At 37.0% G+C, this 12,464-nt stretch overlaps 1 long non-coding RNA gene across 1 annotated transcript; it reads left to right on the forward strand.

The window, feature by feature from the left end:
- Positions 1–1,808: 1,808 nt before the first annotated feature.
- On the forward strand, positions 1,809–11,904 carry LOC140683918 (uncharacterized). Its single transcript, XR_012055549.1, has 2 exons — positions 1,809–2,554; positions 3,512–11,904. It is a non-coding gene; the product is annotated as an uncharacterized lncRNA (long non-coding RNA).
- Positions 11,905–12,464: the final 560 nt, after the last annotated feature.

Consider the following 12,464-nt stretch of genomic DNA (forward strand, 5'->3'; position numbering starts at 1 on the left):
AATATAAACCCATTTATTTAAATTAAATATTTTGATGATGCAGACCTAACATATATATGAACATAACACAGATTTTTAATTGTAAATCACCAATGTGATATGTAAGTATTTATGAATTAAAGTTTACTAAAACCATCTTTCAATATATATTTTAATCAAAAGGTTCTTTCTCAGGTAGTAGACAGATGAGTTACTTAATAGTTCAGTGGACCCATAATAAATAGCTTCAGATCCCCACACGGTGGTGAAGTTTCATTAATTTTTTTCTGCTTATATTGAACTCAAACACCTGAAGTTCTTGTAGCATAATGTCACACTGACAGGGAAGGGACAGCACAGGAAGAAAAGGAAATTACATGATTATTTTTAGGAAATTTCATCATTCCCACTGGAACTGAGTCACATTATAATTGTACTCATATGCACATAAGAATGTAATTCATTTTTCAGCGCATTAATAACATGAAAGTATCAATAAGTCTCATAGTAAGAGGTTAAAATTCATTGCATTTATTGTGAAATGAAAATTGTATCAACTTTCAGCAGATACACTATTTCTTTGATGCTCCATGCGTATTACACTCATCCTATTGTGTTACATACAGTACCATAACACAATGTGACCCTTCAAACTGGATATGGCTCACATTTCAAATACTGAGTTGAGGAATAATACAGGGTGACATGGATTTTGATTCTCTTTGGTTTTGAACTGCTTTACATTTTTGGATTATAACTCAAATCCTAAAGATAAAACTATTATTTACTCATCATCACTGACTTGAAAGTTTTAAAGAAATCTCTGCATATCTTAACTATTAATTGAATGTGAAGAAAAGGATTAATTGCAATTTGAATTTCTTAAGTCAGTGAAAAATTGGTGCTATTAATGATGGTGAGAACCAGAGGCCAAGAACCTGAGTCTACAAAGCATTTTCATACTGTAGACATTCTCTCATGGTGGTTTCTTTAGGAATATTTTACAGGAGCTGATAAAGCAGGAGATGTCTGAGATGTTGAAATATCATACTGAGAAGATTTGTATAGTCCTCAGACAGACATTTTGAATTGTAAAGCCTTATTTCAATATCTGTTACTGCCACCTACTACCTTCTTAACTCCACAACACTTAATTACATTGCTGTGAAGCACTAGAATCTGACTTTGATGTTTGTATGTTGACAGCTGTGATCAAATTGTTTTCTTGTATGATCAAACTGACACACAGAAGGGAGAAAAAACTCAGAAATGGTATAAAACATACCTGAAAGCTATAATTGAACTTGAGTACACAATCTCTAAAACAGTCTTCCTTTATTATGCTATGTCAGATGTTAAATACATTATAACTTCAGTTAAAATTGAGACCATATTACATTACTTTTGCTTTATTTCTGTATCCTTTTTTCCCCCTGTATATAGTTATTGAATAAAATTGTTTATAAAACACTGTTGCCTGATAGACTTGGGAGGGATGACCAAGACACCTAGTTATTCTTTTTGGCTGGGTCTGAGAACATGACTGGAATTTTCTTAGTCTAAATATTGAACATTGATTTTTTTCTCTCTCTCTTCTTTTAGTTTCCAGTAAATTCTCTTCTTCTTTTAGTTTCCAGTAAATTTAAGTTTAATACATAATCTCTGACACTGGACTTCTACACGGTTTCCATAGTCTGTAACTGTGCTTCAGATAGATGGACTGTCACTAGCTGGAGGTTTGAAATTTTTTAATGAAAAAAAAATGTATAAATGTATTTCATACATCTTGGTTGTTTATTTTTTTTGTGTGTGGTTTTTTTTTTTTTTTTTTTTTTTTTGAGAAGGAAGGTAAAAATTCTAGTAGTGGATAGTAAATCCAGGTTATATGCAAAAGGTGTAAGAAAGGCAATCATCACAAAGAATACATCTTTTAAATGTTATATTAATGAAGCAATCAGCATGGCCAAATTGTATAAATGCTTAACATCAGAAATAGAATTATCTATTGACAATTATCTAATGACATTATCAAATATCATCTTTGAGAATTCAGGAAGTAGGCTGGGTAATTCATAGAACTTGTTTTTATAAGTCTCTTAAGTAAGTACTATATATGAGATCAGAGGAATACTTCAATAAATCCTTTAGCACCTTGAGGAAAATTGCAGGCAGCAAGAGTTCATAAGCAAGAAATCATGTTAAATTAACTTGCTCTCAAAGAAAATTCAACAGTTTTCTACAGAAGGTAGGGTTAATGCAGTGAGCATAATAGGCACTGTTTAATTCCTCTGACTTCAGTAAAGATATAACCTGTTAAATCAAGGGTGAATTTGAAATATTTTTCAAGAAATCACCAGAAGTGTAGTATATATAACAATGAGTAGAATGAGAGCTTACAAGAAATAAAAAAGGCCATTATCTTTCATTATGATTAATCTCTGATCAGATTTCTTTTACTTGTCACAGTATTGTTACTAATGATCTACATATCCCAGTGCTGTCCAAATCTCATTGAACAACTTCATGAACATACCAGCAGAAGGAAACAAAAACAGAGCTCAGTAAATTATGTAAGGTAAAGTATCTTTCTTTTTGAGAAACATAACATTAAATATCATCATCCAGATGTTGTGCATAATATTTTTTATTTATTTCTGTCACCCTGGAGTAAAAAGATTCTAACAGAAGCAGATTCTACAGAAATCTGTAATACTGGATTTCAGCAGGTAAAGATGTGAAATGGCACTTATGCCCCAGGTTATTTCTGACTTAATTTCTTGCCTGATTGAAGAAAGGAGAAATTTATAATATGGTCATTGATTGAAGAACTTCAGGCATGAAGTTCTGGGAAAAAACATCATTAAAAGAGTTAAACACGCATTGTCTTCACCAAATAAAGGTTAGAAGGGGTTATAATGACAGGTCTATGAATATCTGAGGGAGCAATGTCAAACAGGGTCATAAAAAAGAGAAGGAGAAGGCTTCTTGAAAATTACCTATTAAATCAATAAAATAATGAAATAATTTAATGTGATTGTAAATGCAATATGGAGATGTATTCTATGCTGGCAGAAATTTGGACTAATGACAAAGTTTATCTTTCCTGATTTTAGATTTTTTGATTCTCTGAACATTTATAGGCTAAGAAGATTGGGTAAAATATCTTCTATCTGAGATTACTTGAAGGATTAGAATAGGGATACTGGAAATGTCTCGGAGTCTGAAAAGCTTACTGGTATTGGTATAACTACCCAAAGTGAAAAGATTAAACAGTGATCAGTAGTGATTCCTACTCATAATGTTTATTTAAAATATTCATTTACATATGTACATTATTATTCCTATATATTTAAATATTTGTGTCTATAACCTCTAGAATCAAAAGGATATGCACAAAGTAGAAGCTAGGAGGTATTTTAAATTTATCTGTGAAATTCCAAATAATTTTTGGAGATTGAAGCTCTATGCCACTGTTTCTCTTAGAAAAACTTTGGGATTTCAAGAGTTGAATGCCAACTCTTTTTTATTCCAGTTTATTTTACTGAACAGTAGAAATCAAGAGGTCACCCTCTGCTGGTCTGCATGTCTCCAGTCATTCATCATTTTACCAGATGTCTTAAGAAGTACAGGTAATACTTGTTATCTTGCAGGTATCCTTATCAGAGAATGTTATCAGAGACGAGCTAAAAACCTAAAACAGTAGTAACAGTATCACAAGTTCAGTCAACAGCAATGTCAAAAAATAGTGTTCTTTGCTTCATAATTTCCACTGCTTTCAGATACCTCTATATTGTTCAACATATACTTGCCTCCTAACAAAAAAAAAGACAGAATTTTTCATCTGGAAAGAAATAAATTGCCTCGGGAATCTGTTCAAAGAATTTGTGCATCTTCTAGTGATGCGAAGTAATAAATAAATAAACAAACCTGTATGGCATTTCAATGGAAAGTAGTGTGTTTGAAATTAAAGCAGTCAAGGACCATCAGCTAGCAGGCTAATCTATGCAAATATTCCATTCTGTATTGAGAAGGCACTCACAGCAACATCATCCTGACTTAGTGCTTCATTACAGGCAAGAAGTAATATCACTGTCCATTGGTGCTAAGATTTTGAAGTGACAAAGTACCACATCAGAAGAAAACTGATGTGAATAAGAGCACTTTGCTGATTAGAGGACTGCAGATGCGTTTTAGAGTTCCTGGCTTCATCAGCGACAGACTTATTAGTTGTAGCTGGAGAGGCTGAGCTTGGATACAGAGCTGATCTTCAGCCATAAACTCAAATTACTCTAGGTGTCTGCTGACTAATCAGTACTCAGCAGCAGTTCTGCCAGGGTCATCATCTGCTCAGATTCACTTCTGTAATTGGTAGTGGTCACATCGTTAACACAGCTCAGCCAGCATCCAACCAAGGGTAAATTGTGCAACATTTTTCATGGCTTAAGCAGATGTAAGACAGCAAAACTCCAGTCCCACAGCAGCAGTTCACACTGCTTGCTGGAGTGACTTGGTGTCACTCATTGCACATCCCTTTCACTCTCTAAAAGTTAGTCAACTGGTTCAAATTACCCTATCTACTCTTCCCCTTGAATCATCAGAGAAAATTGCATCTCAGAAATATTTAATCAACAATAATGTAAGGGTGTATGAAAAAATGAATTGCCCCTCGGGAGATGCTTCTCTCTTTCTGTTGACTAAAGAGCAATGAAGCCTAGATAACTTAGAGCTGAGGCTATTCATCAACCTTTTAGAAGCCTGTGTTACTCGAGATATGACTGTAAGGCCAAGAGCAAGACCCTCAATATAAAACTGAACTAATAAAACTGGTAGGCTCTAATGTCTCCTGGGTTAGCAAGCACCTATCTGCAGTGTTTGTCGCTGGATAACTGTCAGGTCTAATGGAATGATGTGGCTGTGCACCTTTTACAGGTTAAACATCCCACCATTTCTGATACAATGCTATTCATCAGCCACTCTTTGCAGTTTGCATTGTACACTATTAAGTTGTAAAATAAATTGCTTTTTAGGCAACTAATTCTGTGCTATAGGAATGACTGTGACACTCCTTGACTTTATTTTCCTATCCAAAGTTAAATCTATGTACCTATTTAGACACTTTTATAGTGTTAACACATGACTAGAATGTGTTAAGTAGAGATAGTAAAACAGTGATGATCTATGTAGAAATACTTTAATCATGCTTCCCTGGATCTGATGCTGTAGTGTGTCAAGTCATTGGGTCAAGTCCATAACTGCCATTAAACCAAACATTTGATTTTTCCTTTAACAGGTCAAAAAAAAGGTTTTGTCAGGTGCACAATGCTGTGAAAAGATCTTTGCATGTTGGTTACAGTCCTGGAGGCTGTATGAGTAATAGCATGGGAATAGAAAGCATTTATACTGCTGCTTGATGTCTGTCTGCCTAGCTGGCAAAGGAGGAAAGAAGGATACTTATATTCCCTGAGTATAGTGCCAGTCAATTCTTTTTCTTGACCAAGGTGAGGTGATCCATGCAATTAAAAGGGAATTGCTGCAAATAGTTTCCTTGTTTCAATTAAGAAAAAATAAAATAAAAATGGAGGTGAATAATTGAGAATAACTACCAGAATGCAGGAAAACAGAGTGTGAATTGATGGCATGAGATATATAGCTAAGTAGGCCACATAGATATCGAAATAATAATAAAAAAAATTAAGTTATAGCCCCACTTCTTAGGAAAACATAGGTAATTCTTCAAAATAGCCCTGGCAGTATGTTTATGTTCTAAAAGAAAAAAGAGATTTGCACTTTCAGCATAATGGTAGGGTTGGAGGAATTTGCTGCAGCCAACTACATCATTTCTTCTGTTTTTGCAGCTTTGGAATATAGCAAAGACCCCAATATGCCCTATTGTGATCAGGGTCTAAATACTGCGAAATTGACCTTTTATCATGCTAACTGTGAAGTGTGAAAGACTCTAATGTGTAACATGGAGAAAGACTAATTTAGAAATTTCCATGGCTACAGAAAAAAAAAAAAAAGGCTCAGAGCAAACCATAAACTCTGCAGAAGAATACAGAGTGACATGCTGCAGAATGGCAAATACCATATTGAGCATGTACAGTATAATGAGAGGAATTAGGTCAGGAGAAGGGGGGAAGGTAATTAATTTTTTATCTCAGTGAAGAATTGGTGAAACTGTATTTGAGTGCTTTACACTGTTTTGGGCTCCATAATACAAAAAAAGATTTTGCTGAATTGGAAAGACTCCAAAAAAGGATAACAAAAATAATAAAAAAAATGTTTATTAAGAAAAGAGAATTTGCAAAGCCTGGGGAAAGTAGGACTGAGGCACAACATGAAAGCTAATTCTAAATACCTGCAGGGGATTAACACACAAAAAAATGACTGAGGGTAGAGTAGGGGAAGAAAAAGTATTTCAGCAATCAGTTCAGGTACAAGAAAATAATTACCTCAAAATAACTTCGAAAAAGAGAAAATAAAAGGTGTCTGTGTGCACCTTGCAGTCAGTCTCACACAAGTCAGTTCATTGACTTTCCAATAGGAAAACCTGAGGAACCAGTTATTTGTCAGTGGGAAAGAAGTACTTGTCAGTGTGAATAAGGGCATAGTCTTTTTTCTGTTTCTGGAATTCTGACTATGGGTTGAAAGAATTTTCTTTCTTTCTTTCTTTCTTTCTTTCTTTCTTTCTTTCTTTCTTTCTTTCTTTCTTTCTTTCTTTCTTTCTTTCTTTCTTTCTTTCTTTCTTTCTTTCTTTCTTTCTTTCTTTCTTTCTTTCTTTCTTTCTTTCTTTCTTTCTTTCTTTCTTTCTTTCTTTCTTTCTTTCTTTCTTTCTTTCTTTCTTTCTTTCTTTCTTTCTTTCTTTCTTTCTTTCTTTCTTTCTTTCTCTTTCCTCTTTCTCTCTCTTTCTCTCTCTCTTTCTCTCTTTATCTCCCTCCCTCCCTTCCTTGTGAGAAGAAACATTCTTTTCTTCCCCCCACACTTCTAAATTATCATTTCACTCTCTGCAATGGAAATGTATGGCACTGCTCAATAAATATCAAAGCAAGCTGAATCTTCATGAAGCTCTAAGAATTTCTAAAATTCTCTATCTTTGCATTAACGAGAATCTAAAACTAGATGAGCAGAATTTGACTGCTGCAGAGTTAATTTTCTTCATATTAGCTGTTATGGGGCTGTGTTTTGGATTTGTGTTTTGATAGCAGAGGGATATTTTAGCAGGTGCGGAGCAGTGGTGACACTGAGTCAAGGCCTTCTCACCCCATCCCCAGTGAAGAGGCTGGGGGTGCACAAGAAGTTGGGGGGGAACACAGCTGATCCCAACTGACCCAAGGGATATTCCACACCCTGTGGCATCATGCTCAGCACACACAGCTGGGGGAAGGAGGAAATGGGGATGTTTGGAGTGATGGTGTTTGTCTTCCCAAGTCACTGTTAGGTGTGATGGAACCCTGCTTTACCAGATGTAGCTGAACACCTCCCTGCCCATGGGAAGTGATGAATAAATTCCTTGTTTTACTTTGCTCTTGCACAAGGCTTTTGCTTTTCGTTTTAAACTGCCTTTATCTCAGCCCATGCATTTCCTCACTTTTACTTTTCTGATTCTCTCTACCTTCCCACCAGGGGAATGAGCAAGCAGCTGTCTAGGGCTTAGCTGCTGGCTGGTGTTGAACCACAATACAGAAAAACCATCTTACTAGTTGCTATATATCAAGCTGCACTTGGTATATAACAACATATACCAAAAGAAAATATTTACCTATATTAATAAGAGAACAGGAGTTTTTACATCAGAACGGCAGGCTCTTTGTTCTGGGGTATTTGTCTGTCTCTTTATTTTGCTTTTTGCATTTATTTTAAAGTGGTGTTTTTTGTCCTTTTTCTTTGGGTGTTTTTTTAATATTTTTATTTTCTATTTATCAGTAAAGGACTGTGATGAATTATCTCTTCAAGGCTGGACACCTGAAATTACCACACATAGCTTCTAATTTATATAGAAAAACATACAGATTGAAACACCAAGCTACATAATGGAAAGATATTGAACACATTAAATCAGAAAGTGCAAATTACACTCCCATGAATAAAAATGCTTTAGAAGCTGGCCCCTGTTTTCCTAAGTAGTGAAAGAATTTTAGTTGAATGATTTCTCTGGAATATAATGGGAACTGTGTGGCTTAATTCCCAGATACTACTACAAAATCTTGAGGGCTAATTACCAATTTCAGTCCTGTGCTTTACATGTTTAATTATATGCAGTAGCTATATGAATGCATTGCAGATCTGAAAAATGGTGAGAGAAATACAATTTTGCTTTCTGGAAATACGCTGTTGGCACTAAGCAGATAATGCTCATAACAATAAAATGAAATATATATCCCTGTTTTAAATTTAGCCATATTTATTAGGGATGAAAGAATTCATGTGCAATTTTGTGAAAAGGATGAAAGAACTCCCTGCTCTGGAGTGTACATTTAAATTTCACATGACACCACCTCCAGCTAATTGTTAAACTGGGTCAGAATTCTGATCCATTATGTTAACTCTTCATTGAGAATTTAGTACCTTCTTGAGTCACACACCTAACCTCAGTCCAACAGTGAATGCACCAATTAATTTTACTTATTCCAACTAATTGACAATAATTTTGTAGTAAAATTATTTGTGGTCAATATGGTCTTTTCCTCGATCTCACTGTATTTTCCTCTCTCTCCTCAATGAAAGAGAAAAAAAATGAAATCTTGTACCTTTTTAAAATCTATTTCTTAGGAAGAACAATCAAGTATAATTTCTTAGGTGTGCTAGCTCTTATAGCAAATTGGCTATGTTAAATGAGTCCAGTGGCTTTAAGCCAACGAGTGTGTCTGGAAAAATCTTTGCTGTGCTAGTAAAGGACTGCCACAGCACAGATACAAATATCTGTTCACCTAGAAAAGCCCACAGAAGTACATGCTCTGTGCTGCAGTTCTGTTGCTTTCATTTATCATTTCAAACTGTGTTATTTTGATAGCTTTTCAGTTGCAGGAGTACCAGTGCTGATGCAGAGATAATGAAATACTGAAAGCATCAAACAACAGGGATGTCTGTAACTGGTAATGGGCATCCTTCCTCAGTTTATTAACTCCAGCTGTGCTGTTTGACAGTTTCTGTGAAGGGATACAGCACAGTGTGAGAATACTGAATGGAGAATGAAGAAGCTAGTGTCAGGAATTAAACTGCATCACACACAGTCTCTATGAGTAGAATTTCAGAAGGTAAAAAGGATCATCATCTTTCAAAATTACGATCTCCATCTTCATCAGACCATGATTTGACAAGTATAGAGATCTTCAGTTCAAGTTTCATCATACAGCACTTTTACAACAGTGCAGTTATTTTTTGATCTGAAATACATTTCCAACACTTTGCATGTTTACTAGAGAAAGTCTTTTATAATAGTAGGATTAGATTGGACTTAAAATTATACATATCATTGCTTCTGAGAACAAAGTAGTTGGGACTCATAATTACTAAAACTTTGCTCAGAATACTTTGTGGATATTGTTACATAGAGCACTGGGCACTGTTGAGGAGGAAATAAAAGCAGCCTTATATTGCAGATTGTCTTGCTTCTAATTGGTGATTATCCTTGGTTTTTAAGGGTTTTAAGTGTCAGCTGAATGTGCCAGGAAACTGGAAAAAGCTGTGAAATCTTTTTCATAATGTACAGTAAGTGGAAGTATTGCACAGTGTGTTCTCAGAAGTGTGTTAACTTAGACATGCCACAAAGATCTGTTTCTCTGTGAGTAGTTGTGAACGAGACCCACAAGCAATTTACAGGTATGGATGCAGAAGTAGTTATCAGAAAATAGCAGGACAATTGCAATGAAGGCATTTGCTCGGAGCTGTTGCTCGAATGTATCACCAGAACAGAGTTTTGGAGGGCAGTGGTTCTGCTGAATCTACAAGAACTGTTTAACTCAGGACATTAATTGTCCATCCAGGGTCACTCACACACTAGCACCAACTAATTGTATAACTCAGGCCACATGCAATCCTGCAGAATTTTATATATGCATCTGAAACATCAAAATTTTGAGTTGGCTTTACAGTTGTATTACCACTAGCAAGGGATAGTGGTTTGGGTTTGGGGGTCAAACTTTTGATAACAGAGATACAGGGTTTCTCCCTCTGAGAAGCTTCCAGATGTTTTTGCCATGCCCAACAGAGTCAAAACTGCTGGCTCCAAAACAGACCTGCCACTGGCCAAGGCTGAGCTCATCAGTGATGGAAGTAGTGTGTCTGGGATAATGTACATAGGAGGGGAGAAAAAGCTGCCAGGAGACAGAAATGAGAGAAAGAGCTCTGCAGACACCAAAGCCAGTGCAAAAGGGAGCAGGAGGTGCTCCAGGCAGCAGGGAAGAGATTCCCCTGCACCCCATGGTGAAGACTGTGGTGAAGCAGCTGTGCCCCTGCAGCCCATGGAGGCCCATGGCTACACAGAGATCCATCCACCTGCAGCCTGTGTAGGACTCATGCCAGAGCAGGGGGTGCCTAAAGGAAGCTGTTACCCTGTGGGAAGCCCATGTTGGAGCAGGCTTCTGGCAGGACTTGTGGACCCATGCAGGGTGAAGCCCACACTGAATCAGGTTTTCTGGCAGCACTTGTGACCCTCTGGGAGCCTCAGGCTCTAGCAGCCTGTTCCAAAAGTACTGCACCCTGTGGGAGGGATGCAGACTGGAGCAGTTCATGGAGAACTCCAGCCTGTGGGAAGGACTCTCATTGGAGAGGTTCATGGAGAGTCATTTCCCATGGGAGGGTCCCCTCGAAGCAGCCAGGAAGGACTGTGAGGAGGAAGAAGTGACAGAAACAATTTGTGATGAAATTACTGCAATTCCTGTTTCCTGTCCACCTGTGCAGCTGGAGGGGGGAGGTAAAAAACGTCAGGAGTGAAGTTGTGCCTAGGATGAAAGCAGGGCTGATGGCAAAGTAGTTTAAGAATGAGTTTTTTGTTTTCATTTTTCTACTTTGATTTGATTGGTAATATATTAAATATACATTTATATGTTTTTACCATGATAATAATGAGTGAGTGATATTTACATGTTCATCTCTTGACCCACAAGCTTTTTATCACATTTTCTCCTCTTTGTCAGGATGAGGAGGAGTTCACACATTGGCAAATCAGTATGACTTCCCTTCCTGTAAAAAGCTGGCTTTCCAGCTGTTACTGCAGCTGCATTCATATGAGTTTGTGTGACAAAGTAATTGCATTAATCATGACAATACTTATCTGCCATTAATAAAAAAATCTTAATAAAGAAATAATTAATTACACTGGTTTTGGCTGGGATAGAGGTAATTTCCTTTAGAGTGTCTGGCCTGGGGCTGTGTTTTGGATTTGTGCTGAACAGAGATAATACAGAGATGTTTTGGTTATTGCTGAGCAGGTCTTACACGGAGCTGAGGTCTCCTGCGTTTGGTACTGCCACACTGGTGAAGGGGCTGGGAGTGCATGGGAGGCTGGGAGGAGACAAAACCAGGACAGGCAACCCAAACTGACCCAAAGGGATATTCCAGACCATGTGACATCATGCTCAGTGTATAAAGTGGGGGGAAGAAGGAGGAAGGGAGGGCATTTGGAAAGATGTCATTTGTCTTCCCAAGTCATGGGAAGGGGTTATGGGTGAGGGGGGCCTGCTCTCCTAGGGATGGTTGAACACCTGCCTGCTCATGGGGAGAACTGCATGAATTTCTTGCTTTGCTTTGCTTGTGTGCACAACTTTTGCATTTTCTATTAAACTCTCTTGATCTGAACCCGTGAGTTTTCCAGCTTTTATACTTTAAATTCTCTCCTTGATCTTCCTGCTAGGGGAGTGAGTGAGCAGCTGTATGGGTTGTTGGCTGGGGTTAAATCACAAAATTAATAAAAGGTGTTCTAATGAACTGTGATCTGTGTCTCTCCTGAGTCACTTTCCTACCACACAGCTTTACATGATTGAAGTCCTGCAGTAAGGTGGAGGACCTGCCAGTGGAGGTGTTTAAAGGACCACCAGTCCTGGTGGGTGCAGCTATAGCACACAGAGCCCTTCAAGAAGTAGGCTGGTATTTATATCTAATGTAAAGGCTCAAATAAACTCCTAACTATGTTCGTTTTTAACAAAGTCTGCCATCTACCTGATGTCTTCATGGGAAATTGGTGACTGATATGAGTGCAGGAATGCAAGCTAGTGTGAATGAATGAATGAAGAAATTAATGTATCTTCCTGGTTTTGTTTTTTGGTTTTTTTTTTTTTTTTTTTTTTGGTTTTGGTTTTTTTTTTTTTTACGTTCATCCTTTATATGAACTGTTACAATAACACCAAAAGCAGTAAGTTTACAGTGTTGCTGCTGTTAACTCTCTTACCCGAAAGTGCTTTGATGTTAAGGTCAATGTAATTAATAGGCTGGAGTCTGCAGTTGTCAAAGTACAAGGCTACTTTCACTCACACCCTGGGGTTTTCTGT

Source organism: Taeniopygia guttata, chromosome 4, assembly GCF_048771995.1.
Source record: "Taeniopygia guttata chromosome 4, bTaeGut7.mat, whole genome shotgun sequence".
Classification (NCBI taxonomy): domain Eukaryota; kingdom Metazoa; phylum Chordata; class Aves; order Passeriformes; family Estrildidae; genus Taeniopygia; species Taeniopygia guttata.